Below are 24,778 nucleotides of genomic sequence, written 5' to 3'. Positions count from 1 at the left end.
GGTGTGGGACTAATTGGATAGCACTTACAAAGAGCCAGCACAGGCAAAATGGGCCAAATGGTGTCCTCCTGTACTGTACCTACTATGAGCCTCCCCGTTATTTTTAAGAACTTGCTAGATTTGCACATTAATTGCCCAATAAACTCACCACAGAAAGTTAAGTCTGGTAATTAACAGCGTAAGTACCTTTTAAAGACGTGATAATTGTTTATGCAACGCCAATCAACCTCTCTGGCCTAGAATGGGAACAATTTAAGCCATACAGTCTAATTCCTTCAGGTGGTAAATTGTTCTTAGAGATTTTAAAAATGTAAAATTTAAATTTTTTTTCTTAATTTTCCTCTCTCTCTTAATCTAATCTTTATTTAGCTCTCGTCATTTCTCTTTCTGTACCTGATTTGACTCTAATTCACCCACTTTAATTCACGCTCCTTCTCAATCGTTCCTCTGTTTCCTTCTCGATCCTTAAATCTCATTGGTCCTGCCGTTCATTGAGGTCCCAGATGCCCCTTTGTTTCACCATGCCGTTATCAGCTTGCACTTCCAGCAAGTTATGGCGCTAAAAATTTTTGAGCTGTAGGGTACAGAAAAAGGTCTAACTAACAGGGCATGCCACGAGATTCCCTGCTTCTGCAAGATCCGGCCCATTATCAGTAAGGTGTAAAATGAAGCAACATAAATTTGCCAATAAAACTGAAGGGCTTTATTCAGGACCTTAAATTCTTTGAATGTTATAAATTTTCTGAGGAATTGTTGCTAATAAGTTGTATATACTTATATTAAGACTGGCCCACTGCACTTTTTCTCAATATTGGGACTGTTAATGATTGCTCTAATAATGTACCTCCTGTTTGAATCCTTTCCTACAGTAATTATTTTATAACAAGTTTATTTTATACAGACCACTTCAAATGTTGTTCTGTTTGTTTTGTCTCCTTGTACTGTGGACTCTGCCCAATTTAAATTTCAGGGAGGATTCCACAACACAACAGAAACAGTGGGGGTAATTTCAACCTAACTTGCTGGGCAGGAAACCCACAGGATCAGGTGGAACACCAATTTTACATGCAGGCCCAATGTTACTCTCGATTGACTTCAATGGAAAGTACAACCGGGCGGCGTGTAAAACCAGCATTGCACCCGATTCAGTCAGTTTCCGGACGGGCTGGTCCGTTAAAATTGCCCCCATTAGTTTGTGCATGTGCGGCTGTTTGAAAGTTGCCATCACAATCTTTATTGTCATAGTTATAGGACATCCTTTGGTGGAGGAGGAAGGTCCATATGGACCAGTAATAAGAAAACATTACTGTTGATCTGTATGGCATGGTCAGGCACTCAGCTTATCCACATCTAGAAAAAATGATGGCCAGCAGCAACTTACACCATCTTCAGCAGTATTTCCATTATTGCACCAGCTCAGCCCTTGCAGTGGGCCATCATGCTGCCAAGGGCAGTCATGCCACCTCCTTTATGGGTAGCAACTCTGTAAGGCAAATACTGCAACAGAAAGCACACTATAACAGAGCACTATGGACTCAATAAACTTTGGCAATAGATTCAGCATTTGGCAATAAATTTAGATCATGTTTGAGGCTGATCCATGGGGCTCCTGGATGATGTAATGTTGGGGGGCAGGGGGGGGTGGGAGGAACTGTGGAGATGTGGATTCACACATCTCCATCATACCCTGTGGAATTGTGCCTCCTGCTGGCCAGAAAATGAAGCAACATTGGTGTCAGAAGCCATGAAGAGGTGCACAGCCTATTTCCTGTGCATATGGCCAGAACATGCTGTGAATGCAATGAGCTATGAAAATAGAGAAAAAGAATAACTAATAACAAACCCAATGTTAGCAGACATAGCACGAACAGACAAAATAGTTTTCCTTTCTTCTGTAATCACGTCTGCAGATAGTCACAAGAGTGCTCGTGCCCCTCTGTGTAAAGTTCACTATAATTACAGGATATGTTAAATTTTCTTCACAGTCTCTGCTAATGGCTGTTATGTGGCCGTAATGCTCAGTGCACCACCTCACTCTGCTCTGCCACCAGTGTAATGAAAACCAGATGTTGTTTGAGCTAATAAGGATCAATTGAGCACTCATCTGGCCTCTGGCAGAACAAACTGTTTGCTTTGAGAAGACATGTAAAACAGTGATAAGTTTGTTGGGCTGTGCTTGGATGTTCCTGAGTATGAGATAAATGACTGGTATTCCTTAAACCAAAAATGAGGAAGTGGAAAAGCAAAGCAATTTGACTGTAATGAGATACAGAAAGTGCTGGTTCTGAGTCCTGCCTCCATTGTACTAATTGAGGTTGAAGTCGTAGCCAAACTTTTTGTGAGAACACAGCTGAATGGATGTTTTAACCCTTTAAGCAGAATGGCTCTCTCGATTTTAAAAGTTCTATTAATCACTTGCTAAACTCCTTAAACATCCTCTCGATAAACAGCTTTTAAATGTAGCTCTATCTATGACAGCATCAAGCAGCAAGGTACCCTTATAGTCCATTATAAAACAGAATTGCGAAGACAATGTTGAGGAAAGATTCCCTAACTGCATGCGCAATGTTTAAAAATTAATTTGCTTGAACTTCCAACTCTGCTTTTTGAACGGCTTCACAAATAGCATATTTCATGCTAAAGCTCTTAAAAGAAAAGTTGAATTGCTGAAAATATTATGAGTGTCAGACTTCAAGCAGTAGGACAAATGTATCTTCTATTCTGTATCTCTTTTTTTTGAAAAATCATTTCTGTAATGACTTAAAGAGTCTGGCTGAGCGCATGTGGGATGCAGGCAATGAAATGCAATGTATCATTTCCATCTACTCCCATTGTTAGAATTATGATCCAAAAATACAATTTCTTGGCAAATCAGATGTGCTTTTATCAGCACTGAGCTGAATTACAGGACACAGTAAAGAGACAGAACACTTAGTGTGTGCTCCATAGATAATAGAAAAATCACAGCTTTCATTCTTTATTTTAATGTATTGCGCAAATGCTACTGGAGCATCCAAAAAATAGGGAAAAAAGGCAAAACTATTAAAAAGATATCTCCTTCCAACTTTACATCCTTCTAACAGTCCAGCCAATTCACGGATAATTCACTACTTAGGGGCCTAAATTTACCACTGTGGTGGTGTTCCCACTGGGAATATGTCAAGGGGGGACTGCCACCCATTAGTGTGACCTCACTCTGCCTCACAGTATATTCCTCCGTTAGAGCCATTAATCAGAGCAGGCTCTCAAAGCTATTAGTGCTCTATAGTGGGAGCTCACCTCTAGGACAGGTGGGAAACCAGTGCTGCTGCAGTGCTTAACTGGCTGCAGCAGCTTAAAGGGACAGGCTACTGATGTAACGCCAAGGAGCAAGGACTTCAAAGAGTGCAAGAAGATGCATGTCTGAGGGTGATACAGCAGAACCCAGAGCCCCCAAGTTTTCAGACTCCTCCGTAGAGGTTTAATTGGCTCAAATAAGAGAAAGTTGGGAGCATTTATTTAGCACCAAGAGACAGAAGCTGGCCTCGGCAGTCAGTGCTACCTCCACCAGTCCCCGCATGGTTTCTTAGTACAGGAAGAAGCTGAATGACTCTCCCAGGATAGCCAAGGTAAGAGGAAACAGTGACATCTTGTAACAATGTAATGTAATAAGTATGCTTCACATTTGCAGCCACCTTGCCCTCACTGTGTTGAACAGCATATACAACTTACCAGAAATGTACACAAATTACAATGATACCTTTCACACCCTCTTGCTTCCCCTGCAAATGGTAAAAGCCTCACATGATACATTGTTACTAATTTCCTGTACCTATTATTACCCCCATTAAAGAATGGTTATTGGCACTTGGTTTGCATTCCACTTAACAACAAGTAGAGAACCTTCACACCATCTACTTTCTGCTTTAAGGAGAAAGTGGTACGTAACTAATGTCAGAGAACAGCTACAGGTGGGGCAACTTTCATCCCATATGAAGAGGAAGCCTGGGAACTGTTGGGCAGGTGTACAGGAGAAGCAGTGAGTGATGGGAAAATAGATGGGCAGGTGCCACCTGCAGATTGCTTCTAAAATTCATGGCCCTGACCTTCTTTGAGCGTTTTACAAGTCTTCCACTGTATCTAAAGCAGGAGATCAACAGAAGCCAGGAAAATGGCAGAGACTTGGTTGTGCCATATTTCTGCCATTTCCTGGGCTTTCCCGGTTGCCTTTTAAGGAATGAAGCCTCTGTCCAGCCCTTACAAGGCAAATGACGGCTGATGAGTGGAGCCAGGATTGAGTTCTCACTCCATAGGCTGGATGGGGTCCCGACATAACAGTGGAGGGCAGTACATCAACTGTACAGTTGATGTATAGGAGTACGTGGGCCACATTTGTGAGATCCAGGCCAGGCGAGTGGTCTGGACCCCTGAAGAAAGGAAAAGTTTTTGAAAACATTTTTCCAGATCAGCCCCCTTGCTCAGGGGAAAGGGGAACTGCTGAAGTGCTGTCTTTGAGATGAGACATTAAACCAAGGACCTATCTGCCTTCTCGGTGAATGTAAAAGATCCCATGGCACGATTGGAAGAGCATTGGAGTTCTCCCCGGTGTCCTGACCAATACTTATTCCTCAACCAACATCACTAAAACAAATTATCATTTATCTCATTGCTGTTTAAGGGACCTTGCTGTGTACAAATTGACTGCCACGTTTTCCTACATTACAACAGTGACTACACTTCAAAGCAGTTCTTCTTTGGCTTTAAAGCACTTTGGGTTTTTAGCAATTTCATTCTAGGAGGAATTTTGAGAGCATGGAAAAAATGTCCCATTGCTCCATTAAAGCTAACACACCAAATTATTATATTATATTAAAAGGCACTGTAGGGTAAATTTTGCAAGGCCCTAATTTTTCGTACATTGAAATCAATGCCCACTGGCTGTATGCAATTTATTCTGTATGTCCGTTAGTTCACTGCACCAGTGTCATTCAAAAAAGCTTCTGTTAACAAAACAAAAGATATCATTTGCACACTATAAAATTGTGGAAAATGTAAATAAGTCTACACTTCATTTCCGATTCCAGTAGTCTTGCTTGTAAAAAGAGAGTGGTTTTAGCAATACTGCATCATGAAAGTGAATAAGATTGCTGTACAGTTTCAATGCACATCTTCTAAAATATATAGTAATGGTCAATCACAATTACTAGACTTTGCTTATTTTACTTTATATAACAAAGAATTACTTCAGGTAAAGAGGCAATAATACATAGTAAACATAATCTGACTGTTTTCTTTCTAATCATCTTGGAATGTATACTCTACGTAACTTTTCACATTAAAATAATTTAGTGCTGAGGTAACAGTAGCAGATGCAAAACTAAGAATAGTTATCTGTGCATCATTTGGTATTGCAAAATAAGGAAGGAAGTGAGCAGATCAAAACAGAAATATATCAGAATTTTGCAGAGGAAAAAGTTCTGTCCTCATGCATAAAAACCAGCTGGGGACCCGACCCCTCATAAAGTTTAATGGGGAAACACAAATGTCTGATGAATCCAGCTGTATATCTTCAGCAGGATCAACCAGGACTTGCAGGAATTCTGTGAGGAATCTCCTGTCTGGCCATGCGTGGACTTTGTCATGTCTGCACTGTTGTCAACTCAGTCATATGGCCCAATCATCTATTGTTTGTACTTTTCAATCACTTTTATTTGTCTTAGAGCACCAACAAGGCAAATAAGAATGACACTTTGTTTACTCCATAGCTTTCACTGCAAAGTATTTAAAAATCGTCGTAACCTCTTGTCAGTTGTTCCAATACACGATAATCAGTGGTGACACTGAGTTATAGGCCCTCCTCCACAAGCTAACATGTTTATATACTGTCAGGGACGCCTGACAGATTTTAACCCTGTAAAACAAGCAGTGATAATGAAGCTTCCATCAGATAAGTGACAATAATAAATGGCTGTGATTTGTTCTCTGCTGATGAGACTAGTTGGTGGTCCAGCACCATAAGTCTGGACAAATTACAGGCTTTTTACGACTTACTTTTAAAAAGAAATGTGGCTAAGATTGTCACTTTTCAGGCCAAATTGAGTGACCAGAAGCAACACTTGAAAAAGATAAAACAATGTTAGATTTTCTTATTGCTTTCCCTACATAACAACAATGACTACAATTCAAAACTACTGTGAAGCATTTTGGGAAGTCCTAAGGATAAGAAAGACACTATATAAATGGAACGTCTTTCTTTCTGGTTATTTATTTTCAATAGAAGTTAACATGTCAAAAGGAATTGTATGGGGGGAGGCTCTACACTGCTGAAACAAATTGAAATTATTAGAAACACTTATAACTCAAGGATACCTGACTTATCAGCAACACTCCCAGTTCATTGCTCTTCAAATAGTAGATCAAAGTTAAGAAATAAAAGAAGCATTGTTAGAGATAATTGGCTGAGTTCGTAGAACAGCCAAAAGCAGCTTGCTGTGAAAGTTCAGTTTCAGAATGAGGACATTGGCCTACAGGAAACGTTTGTACTGCAGCAGATCCAATAGTGTGAGCGATTGGGAGGTTGTATCACTTGCCTTTGAAAAACTTTATTAACCATAGTTGTGATCAGCGATGTGAAGATCTCTTCGAATCACTGCATTTGTTTACTAAAGTGACATACTAGACATTGTACCAAACTGAGTGAACAAAACAAACCCTTGGAAAAAGATTACACCTGCATGAAGCAATCTAGATTTTCTCACTGGATATTGAGCTTCAGAGCAACAATATCCCTTCAACAGACAACACAGTCCGGCGACGCCATTTTTTTTTTCATTTTATCAAATGTAAGTGATTGTTAATTTTATTTACAATCTAGTCCGTATTTTTTTAAAATAAAAACATAACATGCTGAAAATATACAGCAGCTCAGACAACATCTGGAAGAAAAAGATAAAACACTTCTGCTCCTCCTGGCCCCAACAGAAGTCTCCAAAATAAATTTTTGGGCCTTTTCTTGAGCAGCCACCAGTGGTCCCTTTAAGGAACATAAATGGAACGCTGGTTAGGCTGCTTAGTGCATGATACAAACGGGCACATTCTGCCCATTTGTACCTGAAAATTGCAATTGCAACTTGTATTGCCCATCCCTAGTTGCCCTGAGGGCATTGAGTCAATCACATTATGCCTGAACTTGCTGGAGTGGGACATCTCACAGCGTATGCCATTAGTTAGACTTTGTTCTGGACCCTTCAACTCAACATCCTGGAAGTACGAGCTGATAATGGCGCAGCAAGGGCAACGGGGCATATAGGACCTTAGTGATTGCCTGGTCCAACAGTGTATCTCCTTAGCCAGTGAGATTTAAAGATTGAGAAATAAACAGAGGAATGACTTAAAAAAACGGTGAATTAAAATTAAATCAGGTACAGAAAGAGAAATAAAGATAAGGGAAAGAAAGATTGCATTCAGAGAGAGAAACAAAAGACAGAAAGGAAAAGTAAGAAAAAATGTTAAATTTGACATTTTTAAAATTTCCATCAATTCACTTCCTGAAGGAATGAGACTCCGCAGTTTAAATTGGTCTCTTTCTGGGCCAGAGAGGTTGATTGGCAGTCATTAATAATTAATCACGTCGTTAAAAGGGTACTTACACTATTAATTACCAGACTTAATTTTCTGCGGCCAGTTTAATAGGCAATTAATGTGCAAATCCAGCAAGTTCTTAAAAATAATGGGAAGGCTAAGAGTGAGATGCCGTTTGTGCAAAGCAAATGGTGGAGCGGTGTAAATCGACCAGCAAGTTATGCAGATTCGCAACTCATGGCGTACCTCTTAATCCCCTGAATTTGCTGGCCGATTGGCACATCAATAATGCCATGATTTGTTCACATGCTGTTATTTTATCAAGTTCTGGCCCATGGTGTCAGATTGGAATCACATGTATGATGGACCCACTATCTACTGCACACTGTCTGACAAATCCCCAGTGCTCTGTATCCTTCTTTTAAAAGCAGGAGTCCGGAGATCTGGATTCCATGTTTTTCAACCGATGGCTGACCTTTCCTGGCATTCTGGTCAACGACGGCTCCCTTCTGATCTTAAAACACCAGGAGTTCCTGATGAATCGTGATCAATGAGTTACCCAATGTACTCCCCCCTGGCTCACTCTCTAATTCCCCATGGGTGAACATCTCTGAGCTGGTGCTTGGGAAGGAGAGAGTGAGCGACAGCACGGAAAGTGAAATGTTGTCATAGCCACATGGAGAAGGATCTGGTTCTTTTTCTTCCTATACTTCTTCTTCAGGCATAGCTAGGGGATAAAAAGAGGAAAAGAGGTTAGACTGGGTTGAGGCCAAGGCTTCTTCGACAGCACCTCCCAAACCTGCAACCTCTACCACCTAGAAGGACAAGAGCAGCAGGCACACGGGAATAACACCTCCTGCACGTTCCCCTCCAAGTCACACACCATCCCGACTTGGAAATATATCGCCGTTCCTTCATCGTCTCTAGGTCAAAATCCTGGAACTCCCTTCCTAACAGCACTGTGGGAGAACCTTCACCACACGGACTGCAGCGGTTCAAGAAGGCGGCTCACCACCACCTTCTCAAGGGCAATTAGGGATGGGCAATAAATACTGGCCTTGCCAGCAACGCCCGCATCCCATGAACGAATAAAAAAAAACACCATCTGTCACCAGTCTCTCTCTCGTGTTATGGATAGTCTTGCCCTTGAAGAACAATGACCCAAAAATTGCTGAGACATCTCACAACAAGTGCCGAGAATTCTATTTTTACCCCTCACCCTTCAGGTCACATTATATTTGCGCGCAGATTGCTGGAAATGCGAATCGATAATGGCATGGCAACATCAACGGGGCATCTGGGACCTTATGAACTTCGGGTCCAATGGTCTATCTCCTTAACCAATGAAATTTAAGGATAGAGAAAGAAACAGAGCAAATGACAGAGAAGGAAATAGGGTAAATTAGACCCAAGTTAGATACATACTAAAAAATAAAGAGGAAAAGAAAGAGAGTGGATTAAGAGAGAGAAAGAAAAGAGACAGAAAGGAAAAGTAAGAAAAAATATTTAAAATTTAAGAAACCTCTAGAAACAATTCACTACCTGTGGAAGTGATACTCCACAGTTTCATTGTTCTCTTTCGGGGCCTCCAAGGTTGAGTGGCATGTCAGGACCATAAATCATGTCATTAACAAGGTCCTTACGACATCAATTACCAGTCCTAAATGGCAGCGGCAAGATTAATTCGTATTAACGGCGCAAATCCAGCAATTTCATGACACACAATGGGGAGGCTCACAGCGAGACGGTAATTTTTTTGATTTTGGTGAGGCTAACGGCAGAACTGCGCAAATCATCCAGCAACTTGTGGTGAATCGGAACTCAATGCATATCTCAACTTCGCCACAAATTGTTGTTTTTTTACGCACTAATAATGGCGTGTGTATGAATTTGCCATTATTTTTCCAGCAATTTCTGGTCCAATGCTTTTGCTTACAACAACAACTTGCATTTATATATTACCTTTAACATAGTAAAATGTCCCAAGGCGCTTCACAGGAGCGATTATCAAACAAAATTCGACACCAAGCCACATTAGACAGGTGACCAAAAGTTTGGTCAAAGAGGTAGGTTTTAGGGAGCGTCTTAAAGGATGAGAGAAGTAGAGAGGTGGAGAGGTTTAGGGAGGGAATTCCAGAGCTTAAGGCGTTGGCAGCTGAAGGCACAGCCGCCAATGGTGGAGTGATTAAAATCAGGGATGCACCAGAGGCAAGAACTGGAGAAAGCAGCAATCTTGTAGGGTTGTAGGGTTGGAGGAGGTTACAGATATAGGGAGGGGCGAGGCCATGGAGGGATTTGAAAACAAGGATGAAAATTTTAAAATCGAGGTGTTCCTGGTCCAGGAGCCAATGTAGGTCAGCGAGCACAGGGATGATGGATGAATGAACCTTGGTGAGAGTTAGGATACGGGCAGCAGAGTTTTGGATGATCTCTAGTTTATGGAGGGTGGAAGATGGGAGGCCGGCCAGGAGAGCATTGGAATAGTCAAGTCTAGCGGTAACAAAGGAATGGATGAAATACTCAATATGAAATTCAACAAAACCCATTTATTAGCATGCAGCCCATAATGGGGGGGAGGGGGTGATAACATTGCATGCACCAAACAATTCATTGAATCATAGAATGATACAGCTTAGAAGGAGGTCATTCAGCCCATCATACCTGTGCTGGCTCTTTGAAAGAGCTATTCAATTAGTCCCATTCCCAATTAGATTCCATGGGATGCTTTTAGGGAGGTGTTTGCATGTAAAACACCTGGACAGATATGTTAATCTTGGTTCGATGGCTGTGGATTTCTTACTCAACATTCTTTTTTATTTTTCTGGGTTTGTATGTTTCCTAATTCATTATTTTCTAGCCTAGATTTTCCACATAGGTGGACACTTGGTGGCGAATGATTCATCTTCAGCTAATGAGAATTAGGCTGACCTTGCCGCAATTTACGGAGTCAGCCTAATTAGCATAACGATAGCCAGCTCCCGGCGTTAGGAACTCCAGTCATTGGGAGCTCACCATCTAGGATATGGGAACCAGCACATTGCCTTTAAATCCTGCAGCAGCTTAAAGGAGCCACGATACAAAAAAAATCATTTTGAATGACTGACAGAAAGTTTAGTTTAGTTTTCCTCTTTTTCTTACTTGTTTTCCCTTATAAAAAGAGCTTTATGTTCCCAGCTTTTCCATTGAGCCAGTTCATATTTTGTTTGCTACACCTTAGATTTTCAGGATTTTTCTAAACGATCTACTAATATTCATGCATGACGAAGGAAGATTAATGTTTAGAAGAAAGAAAAACAAGTTGTTTGAGACAACCAGCACTGTGTTCAGGTCACAAAATCACATTCATTTTTTAAAGTTTTCAATTTGTGTATTTTTCTGATGTTTGAAATTCCCTCTCAGTTGCATAGTAAGCATTGCCTTTTACTCCAGGTTCTATAATAAAGCATCCAGATAAATGTCTCTGCCGTCAAGTTACTGTCACTAGTCCCCTCTCTCAATATGATAATGTAATGTAATAAGGTAAACATTTTAATCCTATTACCCTTGCTTTACTCTAATTTGCCCCTTTGGGGTAGCTCGACTGGATTTATGCTCCTGTCTGTTGCTTTATTCCCAGCAGTCACAGCAGTTCAAGACTTTGATCACAAACTTGGACCTTGGGGAAAAACGGTGTCCCTTATTTTGCGCCTCAGTTTCAAGCTTTAAGGATTAACTCCCGAGGTTGGTTGATTTCGACCTGCAGTTAGCTTTTTTGATTCTAGCGTTTTTAGTTCTCTCATCCAAGAGATTTTGCTTATTACAAATTCTCCTGCTCGATCTTGTCAATCAAACTCAAATATCAGGGGTTATTTAAACCCACCCTGCCTGGTGACAATGCAGCAGGTGGGGTTTAAGATAGCGGGTAGGGGAGGGGACCCGTTCCTGCCCCCGACCATCTTAACTTACCTGAAATCAGATACAGGAAGGCTGCCCACCCAAGAGGAGCGGGGTCCTAATTTAAATGATAAAGTCGCATCCTAATTATGCTATTTTAACAGCGGGCCGACAATGGCCTGCACAATCTCAGACCCGCCCTTGAAAGCTGACAGCAAACAGCATCCTGGCCACAGGAGGCCTGGATGAGTGTTTTCTTACTTCTTAAATATTCGTTGTGGGCCAGGAGGAGCAGGAGTGTTCCACCTTGCCCTACAAGGATACCTGGGGCCTTCTCTGGCCAAGCTATCTCCCTCTGCCCCTCCCCTGACTGTGAACTTTACTGATCCCCCCTTCATTACTTACCTTGATGGGGATCATTTCCAAGGGTCCCCAGCGACAGCCTGGCCCCCCCCTTAACAAACTTGCACTCCCACCCACCAGCGTTGCCGTCGACCCTTCTGGCTTCGGGCAGGAGTCAGTGTCGGAGCATTCAAATGAGGACTAGGAGTTAAAACCTGCCAGGCCTCACACTCCAGGGGGCCAGTTGAATCAGCCCCCTGCTCCGGCTCCCGCACCCCCGATTCCAGCCCCGAGTTAAACTTAGGACTCTTAAGTCTACAGACAGGAGGAAAGGATTAATATTGGGCCGGAATTTGCTGAAAAAATAACAACGTGTGAACAACGCATATCGTTATTAATGTGCAAATCGGCCAGAAACCTGTGCCCAGGAAAAGATACCCTGTGAATTGCGCATTGCCACAAGTTGCTGGACAACTTGCCAGATACTGAGGCCAGTAGAAGAATACCAGTGCCAAGTGAGTACCTCAATGCCTACAATCTCGTTCTGGCAGCCCAGAACATTACCAGGGACATTCGACCTCCCATTTCCATCTCTCCTTCATCGCGAGGGGGGGCTTGTTCACTCTTTCTCACTGTCAGACATCTTTCCCTGCAGATGAGGGCTTCCAATGGCAGAAGAAGACTCTGAGGAAGAGGAGGAGGTAAATTTGAGCTGGAAGTAGTAGTTCTGGAGAAGGAGGATGAGTAGGAGAGCAGACAGCAGGCCAGCAGGCTGATTCCATCCTAACTCTCTCATTCCCAACTCCGTCAATGTTGGTCACCCATGGAAGCTGCTCCTTCTCACCCAAGCACCAGCCTAGGGTAATCCACCCAAGGGAATGTACATAATGAAGTTCAGGAAGTGTCACTGGTAGAATCTTCCAGCACAGAGCTGGACGAAGATGTGTTCTCTTCCCAGTGGAGGCTGAGGAGAAGGCTGCCGATGGTTTTAGAGTTGCGGGATCCAGACCTCCTGGGCTGTCGCCTGGAGATGGGATGGTTGAGGAACAACATCCAGGCTCTGAGGACAATCTCCCAGGATGTGCAGCAATTGGCAGGTGTGACAGTCGAGTCTACATTTCTTTTTTGCATCAACATCTCTTCCTTGCAGGCAATGATGTCGCAAGTGGCAGCTGCAATGACATTTCCTCAGGTGAGAGGCAGCCAGGGACCAGTTGGGGCTCCACCTCCACGGACACACAGACTGCAGCTCTGGAGGCAATTGGTAACAGATTGGAGTGCAGTGTTGATCAAGGCTTCCAGACAGTGGTGAGTGCCAGGTCTCAGGCCTGGACAGAACTGATAGCTGCCATTAGACCAGCCATCCAACACATCAGTCGAGTTGCAGATCCAGCACCCAGTGAAATGGCAGAGACTGAAGTCCTTGTGCCTGATACTGCTCAGGTCTGCAGCATATGCCAGGACTCCAGCAGTACCCCCTCAGAGCACAATGCCTGTACATAGTGGCAGGCGAGACCAGGCTGCCCAGGAACTCCCTACAGAGATGCAGCCGGCAGTGGCTCACTGTCAGGAGCCAGCTGCCATGAGCTGAAGGCCACCTCAGTCCCGTGACCCTTCTGTGTAGCATGTGGAGCCACCCATCTCCTGCCAGCCTGATCCTGTAGTGACACTTAGAAGTAGCAACAGATGAGGGGGTAGGAAGTGACACTTAGTCAGCAAGAGGAACCAGAGTTAGTTTCAAATGGAAAACATGTTTTTGACTACTGTACATTTTTCACTGATCTTGTACTTGCTTGTTCATGGACATTAAAGTAATTTTTTAAGGGGAGCATTCCACTGGTCCAATTGAGGCATTGAGAGCTGCTCATTATTCATATGGTAAGGTTAGTAGTGGTTTTGAGGAAGATCATTTTCTTGGCAACTGGCACAGAAGGAGGTGACGGTGCAGTATGCTGCTGTAGCTGATCAGTGTTTGAACACCTCCTGTACAATTTGATTTCAGGTGGCCCAGGTAGCAGCCAGATGATCCCCCCAAATGTTCATCCTCCCGAATTGCTGGGGCCTGCAACTCCCTTTCCTCGGGCAACACTGGCTCCTCGTCATCGAAGCTGAATTCATGGCCTTCCTTCTGTGCAGAATTATGCAGAGCGTAGCATGCGATGACGATTCTCGCAACCCTTTGGGGCGTGTACTCCAGTTCCCCACAGGCTCTGTCCAGCTACTGAAATCTGCTCTTCAACAGTCTCATGGTCCTCTCCACCACAAGTCTTGTTGCTGCGTGGGCCTGGTTGTATGCGTACTCTGCCTGCATTCTCAATTGCCTCGGTGGAGACATGTAGTGTGTATGCCTTGTCTTCAGCGGAGCTATCCTTGAACATGGTTGTCCTCATGGCAGAGGTCAGCGAGTGTAGAGTGATTCAGAATGAAAGCATCAAGGCAGCTGCTGGCACACTTGGCATTCGTGTACAGAATCTTTTAGATTGCATCGCAAACAATCACAACATTCAGTGAATGGAACCGCTTCCTGTTCACAAATGTCAACGGATCTTCTGCAGGACTGTCGTATGAGGAGAGATTGGGTCGACTCGGCTTGTATTCACTCGAGTTTAGAAGAATGAGAGGGGATCCATTGAAACATATAAAATTCTGACCGGGCTAGACAGACTGGATGCAGGGAGGATGTTTCCCCTAGCTGGGGGGTCTAGAACGAAGGGTCACAGTCTCAGGATACGGGGTAGGACATTTAGGACTGAGATGAGGAGAAATTTCTTCACTCAGAGGGTGGTGAACCTGTGGAATTCTCTACCACAGAAGGCTGTGGAGGCCAAGTCACTGAATATATTTAAGATGGAGCTAGATAGATTTCTAGACACAAAAGGCATCAAGGGGTATGGGGAGGAAGCTGGAATATGGTATTGAGATAGAGGATCAGCCATGATCATACTGAATGGCTGAGCAGGCTCGAAGGGCCGAATGGCCTACTCCTGCTTCTATTTTCTATGTTTCTATGTTTCTTTTGACCCCTTCAGTGCCTGGTGTGTGCCATCTATGGCACTCTGCATCCTGGGGAATCCAGCATTGTGATAGAATTCCCTGACTTTCTCCCTCTTTTGCCTGGGTGTGATGCAAAGTGGATGAACTCCACAGCTCTGCTGAAGAGCACGCCCCTGACTACCGAATCGCTATCATGACCGTTCCCTGGCTGATGTTGCACAGAAGCCTTGTAGCATCTTGAAAGAGCACAGTGCTAAAAAAAATTCAGGGCAATGGTCACTTTCATTGCAACAGACAGAGCTGTTATGGCAGTGGAGCGAGGCGGAAGATCTTCGCGAAGAAGGTTGCACGGGTGTGCAATGACAGCCTTGGGCGATTGCAGCCTTTGAACACACTGCCCGTCCACTACAAGGTCAGTCATGTCAGAGGGAGCAAGGCCAAGTGTGAAGTCTCCTTATGCTTTCCCAGACCATAAGGGACTCAGCATATCTCTAGAGACCAGTACATCAAGTCGGTTGAGGTGTTCTGGCCTACAGAGGAATGCAAGTAAACCCCACTGGGTGATCCACAGAAGTGACCTAGACCCCCAAAGATGAGAACACTTTTTTAAAATTAAAGTCTCAGTATCGATCCTCTTACACAGGGTCCAAGGGGGCAGTAAATGAGGAAATGAGGTCTGGGTTGGGGAGGGGGGCCTGGACATCCCCCCAGGCACCAGAGATTCCAGCAGCGTGGGACAGGTAAAGGCCCAAGCCCATAGTTGCAGGGGTGCCCACCAGCCCCATGCAAACTCTGACAGAGCCAGCGCTGGAGGGCACAACCGGGCATGTTCCTGGCATAACTGCGGCTCACAGATTCTCAGCCCCAATATAATTTTTTATCATTGTTTATTACTTAAACATTCACGATAATTTACGATGGTTTTTTTATTCAAGCCTAAAATCTGTTTACTTGTCAGCAAAGTAATTTTTTTCAGAAACAACCTTACATGAGCAGATTTGAAATGTTAATGATGTCAGAGCAGTCAATGCCAATTTGGCACAATGCCCAAGCTAAATGTCAGTATTATTGCAGCAGGATGGCAACAGATCCTACAACTTGAACATTTAGAGCTTCACAAACATCATTTTAGAAGCATAATATCTTTCTCTGTTCCTATCCCAATCTCTCTCTCCCTATCCCTAATTTCTCACTGTCCCCAATCTCTCTTTGTCCCCAATCTCTCTCTCTCTGTCTCTAATCTCTCTTTCTCTGACCCCAATCTTTCTCTGTCCCCAATCTCTCTCTTTCTCTGTCCCTAATCTCTGCCTCTATCCTCCCATTCACTTTCTGCGCCCAATCTCTGTTCTCCCAATGTCTACTTTTATTGATCTCTCTCTCTCTCTGTCTATCTGTCTCTCTCTCTCTCTTGCTCTGGCCCTAGAGAGGTGGTGGCAATGAATAGCCCAAGAACACACCAGACATCAACGGAGCATTGTTGCCCTGATGCAGTCTTGACCAAAACTTTCCCTCCCCTAAACCCCACAAATCTTCTCATTTGCGGGGGATGTTGAACTTTCCTTTCCCAAATTCGCAAAGTTCTTCACACTTGAGGGAAGGGGAAGATGAGATGAGCTGAACTTTCCCTCTCACAATTCCTCAGAGTTCTTTTCAGTGGAGTGGGGGGAAGGATTCTGAGCTGATTCTTCTCAGTTTTAGGGGTAGGGGGGGTGGTCCTGGGCTGAACTTGTGCACTGCGGCTAAAAGTACTTCTGTGCTGTGGGTTGACACAGTAACACTCTTCTTCCTCAATGGAAGTTATTTTCATTGGATGAGATGAACTTCGATGTCGGAATGTGGGGGCTGGAGGATCCTCATTGTGCTAATTAGTGAAGCTCTTTCATCATTTGGAAAAGAGTAAGGGCGCATTAGTTCCTAATTACCATTCTCGAGCTGGCCTAGACAATACTGAATTGTTCACTTCTGATGAGCAGTAGTTCCAATCGGCATTGCTTCTTAATGGACCTGGGTGTTGGAGACTGAAAGCATGAGTAACAATAATGGGCTTATGGTCTGCTGTTTTTTTTGCAAGGAGAAATGGAGACAGATTTAGCCATGAGGAAAGATTGGATAGGCTGGGGTTGTATTCTTTGGAACGGTGGAGGCTGAGGGGAGATTTAATTGAGGTGTATAAAATTATGAGGGATCTACATAGACTGGATAGGAAGGACCTAGTTCCCTTAGCAGAGAGGTCAATAACCTTGGGGCATAGATTTAAAGTAATTGGTAGAAGGATTAGAGGGGAGCTAAGGAGAATTTTTTTCACCCAGAGGGTGGGGTGGGTGGGCTGGAACTCACTGCCTGAAAGGGTGGTAGAGGCAGAAACCCTCAACTCATTTAACAAGTATTTGGAACCTACAAGGCTACGGATCAAGAGCTGGAAAGTGGGATTAGGCTGGAGAGCTCTTTCTCGGCTGGCACAGACACGATGGGCCAAATGGCCTCCTTCTGTGCTATAAATTTCTATGATTCTATGATTTAATGAATATACAAAGAAGTCAGCCAGGTGACGTTTTTTGGAAGAGGCCATAGAGCAGGTCAGGCAGGGATTATATTTATTATCAACAACGTCCTAAACAGACCACCACCATAATACACTCTTCATTATCATAGAATCATAGAAAGGTTACAGCATGGAAGGAGGCCATTCAGCCCATCGAATCCATGCCGGCTCTATGCAAGAGCAATCCAGCTAGTCCCACTCACCCACCGTATCCCCGTAGCCCTGCAAATTTTTTCCTTTCAAGTATTTATCCAGTTCCCTTTTGAAGGCCATGTTTGAATCTGCCTCCACCATCCCCTCTGGCAGCGCATTCCAGATCCTAAGCACTCGCTGTGTAAAAAAGTTTTTCCTCATGTCACCTTTGGTTCTTTTGCTAATCACCTTAAATCTATGTCCTCTGGTTCTTGACCCTTCCGTCAACATATAATCGTTCTCTTCATATCAAACACATCCTTTAACTATCTATTTATCAACGCTAGAACAAATCCCCAAAACACTGATAAAAATCCCAGAACGCCATTTAATAAACAGAGAATTTGATATATTCAGGCAGCGTAAATCAGTGCCCTTGATAATACATTGGTGCAGAAATTAGTTATGACCCATTTTCGGATGTATAGCCAACAGTGCGCTCGGAACACGTGCCCAACCGAAAGGCCCAAGGCTCACCTGAAATTTGGCCTCAGGCCTCATTTGCTTAATTTGAGCGAGCTGCCAGTGCCTGTTGTGCCTCCACAAGCAGCTCGCCCATTTTACCTGCACAAATGTCAAGCCACTTGCCTCACCGGCAGTGGCCTGAACGTAAGTCTCGGAATGGGAGGGGGCATGATTTCAAATACTGTGGAGGCAGGGGAGCACTCCTGCTCCTTCTAGCTCGACAGTGACGTTGCTGGAAAAAAAACATTTAAACTATCGGTTGGCGGCCACAGCAGAATCCTGATGCCTACCCCACTTCTGTACGGGGGCCTAAAACAGGCATTTGGCCCATCATTTATATATATAATTATCGGGTCAGACATCTTTCAGGCACCCTTGGGGCGCAGGATTTGATTCCTAAATTGGACCCTGTTATGTCCGTTTTACTCTCGTAAAATGGGCACAAGAAGTTCCAATTTGTACCCCATTGCGTGTTACATAACAAAATACCCCGGGGATAATTTTAGCTTTTGGTGATAGTGTAAAATGCCGATATCAGATCAGAATCATGGAAACGAAAAGCGGGAGAGGTATTATAGGCGGCCAATCCATAATCATCCCATTTGACACTATCGCCAAAAATTAAAATTACCCCCCATTCCTAAAAAACAGTAAATCAGCATATCCTTCGACGCACTGTGAATAATGCTACAAGTGTATGTAAATAGATTTGCTGCATGTTAGACCAATTCATTTTTAAACTGTACAGTAGGCTCTCACCTTAACTCTCACGTACATCTTATGATATAATGTACATTTCTTTATGGCTTCTCATTAATTAATACAGCAATCATACAAAACCTCTTTATTAAACGTTCTTTGCTCAAACACATTTTGTGTGCTTCCCAAAGTAAGCAATAAAATAAGGATTGATTTCATTGACTTTCATATAAAAATATTTTTAATGCCAAGCACAGGGGTTATAAAGGTAGTACTGTTAAAGTGCTAACCAGGATAGTTTTACTTAAATAAACAGACCACGGTTAAATTTAATCTTAATATATCACCTTAAAATAATGGGCCCTTTGAAACATTAGATGGTAAATGATGAGGTACAGTACATACCAATAACATGGACAGTATTTTTATTTTTCAAAAGGTTTGAATTTGACCTCATGCTTTAAGGCTCAATTTTATCCCTCCCCCTCCCCCAACCATGGTCTCCTCCGGACCCACCCCCCCAACCACCTACCTTAGTGCCGGAGACCGTTCCCTTGGTCCGCTGGTGACGGCCTCCTGCCACCTGAGCTCAGCTCACTTCCTGGGGTGAGGTGCATTTAAATATTTCAGGCTCGTGCCACTTATAGTGCCAATGGGTCACTTGCTTAGGTTGGCAGAAGGAAATTTCTCCAGCACTTTGTCTCAATGTAAGTAGGCCCATGGGGATGCAGGAACAGCAATAAAAAAACCTTTAAATTCCCACTTCCTGTTTCTGCCAGTTTTGGTAATGCTCTATGATCAATTGCATTGCTGAAACAACCTTTTAAATCTTAAGTCCCCCTGAGGCCCTTACCAACACTGGATCCCAAGGACACATAGGCATCTCAGCGTTGCTAAGACGTAAATTGCTAAGAAATATGTTCTGAGACATATTTCCTTCATTTGTACATTTTCATAATATGCCCACCCATATGTGACGGCCCCCAAGCTCAGTGAAATTTTGATGGGTGGAAAGAATGGAGGGAACACCATGTAACTAGGTCCCACCCCAAATTCCACCCATGCCCACTCAGATTAGAGCGTTTTGTGCTGCAACAGAAGAGGACATTCAGCTACTAAATGAATTAAAGTGTCAGTATATAGTATACCAATATTCACAAAAACAATTCAAAATTGAACAGTGTACATCCTTGAGGGCTCCAGTAAAAGATATTGTCTGAAATTGCTTCTGAACCATGGAGACCAGAAAGGCCCATCTTAAATATCCAGTTTGCGTTAAGTTATCTAATATCAGCAGTAGGGGCACAACAATTGGTTTCAGTGCCCTTTTGCGATCTAAACTGAGCAAATGTTCTTGGTCTTGATTTGAATTCAGTGACCCCTGTGGAAAGTGTACACCTGTGAATGTCAGGTGAGGCTAGGATAGGGTTTGATTGTGAAGACCCCCCTCCCCTGGGCAATAGCCTGCCAATACTGTCTGTCTATGCACACCCATCAAGGATATTCACTTGGGTATGGTTTACAGTTACCTGTGAAACTATACCACAGCAAGAAGCATCATTTTCAGAAAAGAAGGAGGGAAGATTGGGAAGGGAGGTCAGGACAGTGTTGATTGAATGTTTCCAATTGTTAAAATGAAGAATTGGAGCAAGCAACTTAAAGTTTGGATTTGAAATATAGCTATAAAGTTGTATTACATCACTAATATGCTAACTCTATAAGCTACAGGGTTATCTAGCTGTTAGCGCACTGCCTGTGTACTGAGCTCTGATACTGTATTATACAGAACAACATTCAGCAAATTGCAACTGATCACTTTCAAAAACAGTGACAATGTTGAAGCTCATAGAATAATATCAACAGGATACTAAATATCCTGCTAAAATAGCAGTAGGACAATGACTTCCTGTCTACAGACCTTTCACTAATCTTCTTGTACAAGTCCCTCTTCCTGACACGTGATGTAAAACTATAGAGTATCATTTATGGTCACAATTAAAAATAGGCATCTGTTGAGCAATATTCCACAGTGGGGGACCAAATTAAAAAGGCAAAAAGTGGAGATTGTAATGGAATATAGAACGAAATAATGAAACAATAGAAGAAAAAGGTAATTTTTTAAGGCCACTGTAGGGATGTGTAAAGGAAACATATCGCCTTGAGAAAAGTATTAAGACCATGACTGCACCAACTTTTTTTTTTATTCGTTAACGGGATGTGGGCGTCGCTGGCAAGGCCGGCATTTATTGCCCATCCCTAATTGCCCTTGAGAAGGTGGTGGTGAGCCGCCTTCTTGAACCGCTGCAGTCCGTGTGGTGACGGTTCTCCCACAGTGCTGTTAGGAAGGGAGTTCCAGGATTTTGACCCAGCGACAATGAAGGAACAGCGATATATTTCCAAGTCGGGATGGTGTGTGACTTGGAGGGTAACGTGCAGGTGGTGTTGTTCCCATGCGCCTGCTGCCCTTGTCCTTCTAGGTGGTAGAGGTCGCGGGTTTGGGAGGTGCTGTCGAAGAAGCCTTGGCGAGTTGCTGCAGTGCATCCTGTGGATGGTGCACACTGCAGCCACAGTGCGCCGGTGGTGAAGGGAGTGAATGTTTAGGGTGGTGGATGGGGTGCCAATCAACTGAATAAAAAGATCAAATTAAACCTAAAGGCAATGGCCTTAACCCTACTGTACATTTTGAGGCCCATCTGTTTGGCCATAGGAGCATTAACACAACGGAGTGCAGCCCACAGAGGGAGAACTGCTTGTGTGTTGTTGGTCACACTCCTGTAATATATGGTATTTTTACACTGTAAAAGTGCAGCTGATGGCAAATGCCTAATTCTGCCCTTGTCGTCTACACTTAGAAATGTAAACAGCCTGACTCCGACTTGTTCCAGCAGTAATGGAGACCCACTTTTTCATGAGACCTTGGGAACAGCTGCCAGCTTTACCAGCTCCACTTCTAACCGAATGCTTGATGGAAAATGGTGCCAAGTGGAACGATAAACATGGGAGAGCAGCAGCAGAAGGCTGTTCTCACCTCACTTTCCCAAAACAACCACAGCAAAGTAAAAAATGCTTACACAGAGGGCTGAATACTGAAAAGACATTTCAGGGAAAAAGTTCTTAAATACCGTGAAAATGTTGGCATTGCTCGTGATATAAACAGTGCTGGAAAGCAATGATGTGATATCAATTTTTCACAATTATTGCAAAACATCTGCAAATTCACGAGTTCCATGCCAAGGCAACCTTTTCTGGGAAAAATAGTATCAGACTGGTGCCTGGCACCTATTAGGCAAGTAACACACTCCAGCCCTATGTACTTTCTAGCAATGTACTGCCGTTGATTTCCTTGTAAATCCAATTCAATCACCAAGGAGTACAATATTCTGTAAACCATAATTGTTTCAATCAGGTGTCCATGGACCTTGGGAGGAGGGAGGGGGGAGGAGTTCATGAAGGGGTCCTAAAAAACACTCCAACATCATCAGATTTCTGAATTTTCCTGCATCTGTTGATATTCTAGCAAGTTCTTCATATTTCTGTACACTATCAGCACACTTTTTTTTGCAATGATAGCAATTAAGGAGGCAACACTATTCCTTTGGAGGTTAGGACAGGGGATACCCAGGAATGTGTTAGTATTGGCAGCAGGTTCCACACACATAAAAGTTTGAAAATCACTGTTTCAAACACCACTTGGCATTACACTGAGATGCTCCAGAGGCTACACATAGCCTCTGATATCTTCTTTTACTCAAAATGATTTCATTACAAAAAAATGAACTACAAATATTGAACTGAGAATACAATATTGCAGCAGTGTGGGCCTGATTCAGGAGGCCCTCACTAGAAGAACTAAAGCCCCGATTTTAACTCAGGGTGGGAATCAGGCGGGCGGGAGGTGGGCCAAGAGGCAAGCCCCCATGACGTCACCAGCATGAGGCCTGAGCGATTTTAACTCCCAGGCCTCATTTTAATATGATTAATGAGCTGCCGACCTGATCATGTTGGGAAACGGGTAACCTGCCCATTGTCTCAGCACAATTCCGCCTCCCGTGGCCTATTTAAAGCAGGTATGCACTTCTTAAAACAAGGTTGTATTCCCTGCTTTCACGGTTCATTGGAACAGTGTGGGCAGGATACTCATCACAGTGATGAGTCGCAGGAGGTCAGGCCAAGGTGGGGAGGTACTGTCCCCCAGCACCCATAACAGCATCCCCAGGACGGCTACCCAGTAGGCCTGGACAGAGGTGGCTGAGAGGGTCAGTGTCAGTGGCATCACCCCCAGGACCTGGGCTCAATGTTGGAAGAGGTTCAATAACCTCACAAGAGCAACAAGTGCTCCTCTTGACCCCACATTAAAACTGCCGCCAGCCACCCCACACCACACCCCCCCGCCTCTGATGACGATCATGACACCCCCTGATCATGACCTCAACCCTCTCCCTGAATGCTTCCCTCCCGGTTGCCCCCCCTCTCCCAGTCCCCTTTAAGGATTTACCTGAGGGCCGCTGCCAGCCACGCCTAGCCATGAAAAGTAAACTGCTCACCTCACACAAGCAATTATACCAGATATTGGAAGGCCTACCAAGGAGTTTCAGCACCATGGCTGAAAGTATGGAGGAATCCGCTTCCAGCCTGGTGTGGTCTTATCCCGCACGGCATCAGGACTCTGCAGTCTATTCTGCAGGAAAGTGCAGCCACCTCCAGAGATGCTGCAGCTTGGACCTCACAACAGGAGTCAATGTCAACAGCCTTGTAGCTTTGGTGGAAGCTCAAATGACTGCCATGCAGGCTTTAAGATCCATCTTGAGATGGGTATCCACCTTGGACAGATTGGTGGATCTAATAGATCGGGACTTTCAAGGAGTAATTCATCTTCTGCAGTCTGCTTTCCTGCTGATCAGTGGAAGTGATGAATTCTAGACCCACCAGAGTGGCAGTGGCTCAATGGGAGTGACAGCTGTTACCCTCTCTTAAGATGTCAGCACGCCTGCTCCTTCGCCATCCCCTCAAGCAATGACCGCCATGGTTGGTGCCAGAAAGCCAGCTGGGCCAGATTGCCCTAGCAGCAACTAAGGTGCAGCAGTTTACAGCCGGGTCCTTACAGGCTCGAGCATCCTGTATTCACCTGCCATTAGCATCTCTAGGGTCCCAACATAAGCAACAGCAGCCTCCCAGCTACTTTGCTGAGGCCACTGGGGAGCACCTCAAAGGAATAGTAGAGTTAGGAAACTTTCTTTTAAGAAAGACACCATGGGTTGACATTTGAGTGAGAAATGGATGGAAGCCAATTATTATGTTGGGAATTAAATTCATCACCTTTGTCACATTTGGCACTTTGGTCTGCAGTGTGGTTTTATAGCAGCTTCTGAGAACTGCATTGTCAGGATGTCATTGATAGAGAAGTTGACTGAATGGTTTCAATGTTCTTTAATGCAGGATTAAGGGAGTGGTGAAGGATGTAACAAGGACTGTTAATGCAGAGGGGCTTTGTGTAAGTTTTCACGGCAGGGGCATGAGCAGGTCACTGGATTCGCTGAGCAATTAATTCATCCCTCGCATCTCTTGCTGCAAGGTGCTGAGGTGACCTCCCTTCTTCTGCTGTTTCCTTGCCTTCACCCTGGTCTTCCTCATACAATGAAGACTGCTGCTGAGTTCTACCCCCTTCAAGCGCAGGCCTCTCTGTATGGCAAGGTTATGCAGGATGCAGCACACCACTATGATGTGAGAGATTCTTCACGGGGCACATAGTAGGTATCCCTTCAGACCTGTTCAGACTCCTGAACCTCTGCTTCTGCAGCCCTATGCTGTCCTCAATAGTCATCCTAGTGGTCCATGGTCTGTTTTGGTCAGGCGTGGTGGGGTTGTAAAAGGAGTGCCATAAGCCACATGTGTAGAGGGTACCCTTTATCCTCCAGCAGCCATCCTGTCATGTTCCTGGATGGATCAAATATTGGGAGGATGGTTGAGTGTCGCAGAATAAATGCATCGTGACAGCTGCCTGAATACCTTGCACAAACCTGCATGATCTTGTTTCTGTGATCAGAGACTAGTTGGATTTAATGGAGTGGAAACCTTTCCTATTCATGAATGCTGTTGGCTGGTGTTCTGGTG

The 24,778-nt window shown here is 44.0% G+C and overlaps 1 long non-coding RNA gene and 1 pseudogene across 1 annotated transcript in view; one reads left to right on the top strand and one right to left on the bottom strand.

Moving 5' to 3' along the window:
• Positions 1–24,778, top strand: part of LOC137324191 (uncharacterized) — a 51,881-nt gene that overhangs the window by 9,936 nt on the left and 17,167 nt on the right. The gene's annotated exons all lie outside the window — the stretch shown is intronic.
• LOC137324282 (putative nuclease HARBI1) lies at positions 13,741–15,190 on the bottom strand (annotated as a pseudogene).

The sequence above is a fragment of the Heptranchias perlo genome, chromosome 8 (assembly GCF_035084215.1).
Source record: "Heptranchias perlo isolate sHepPer1 chromosome 8, sHepPer1.hap1, whole genome shotgun sequence".
NCBI lineage: Eukaryota > Metazoa > Chordata > Chondrichthyes > Hexanchiformes > Hexanchidae > Heptranchias > Heptranchias perlo.
This window is presented reverse-complemented; position numbering and strand designations above follow the sequence as displayed.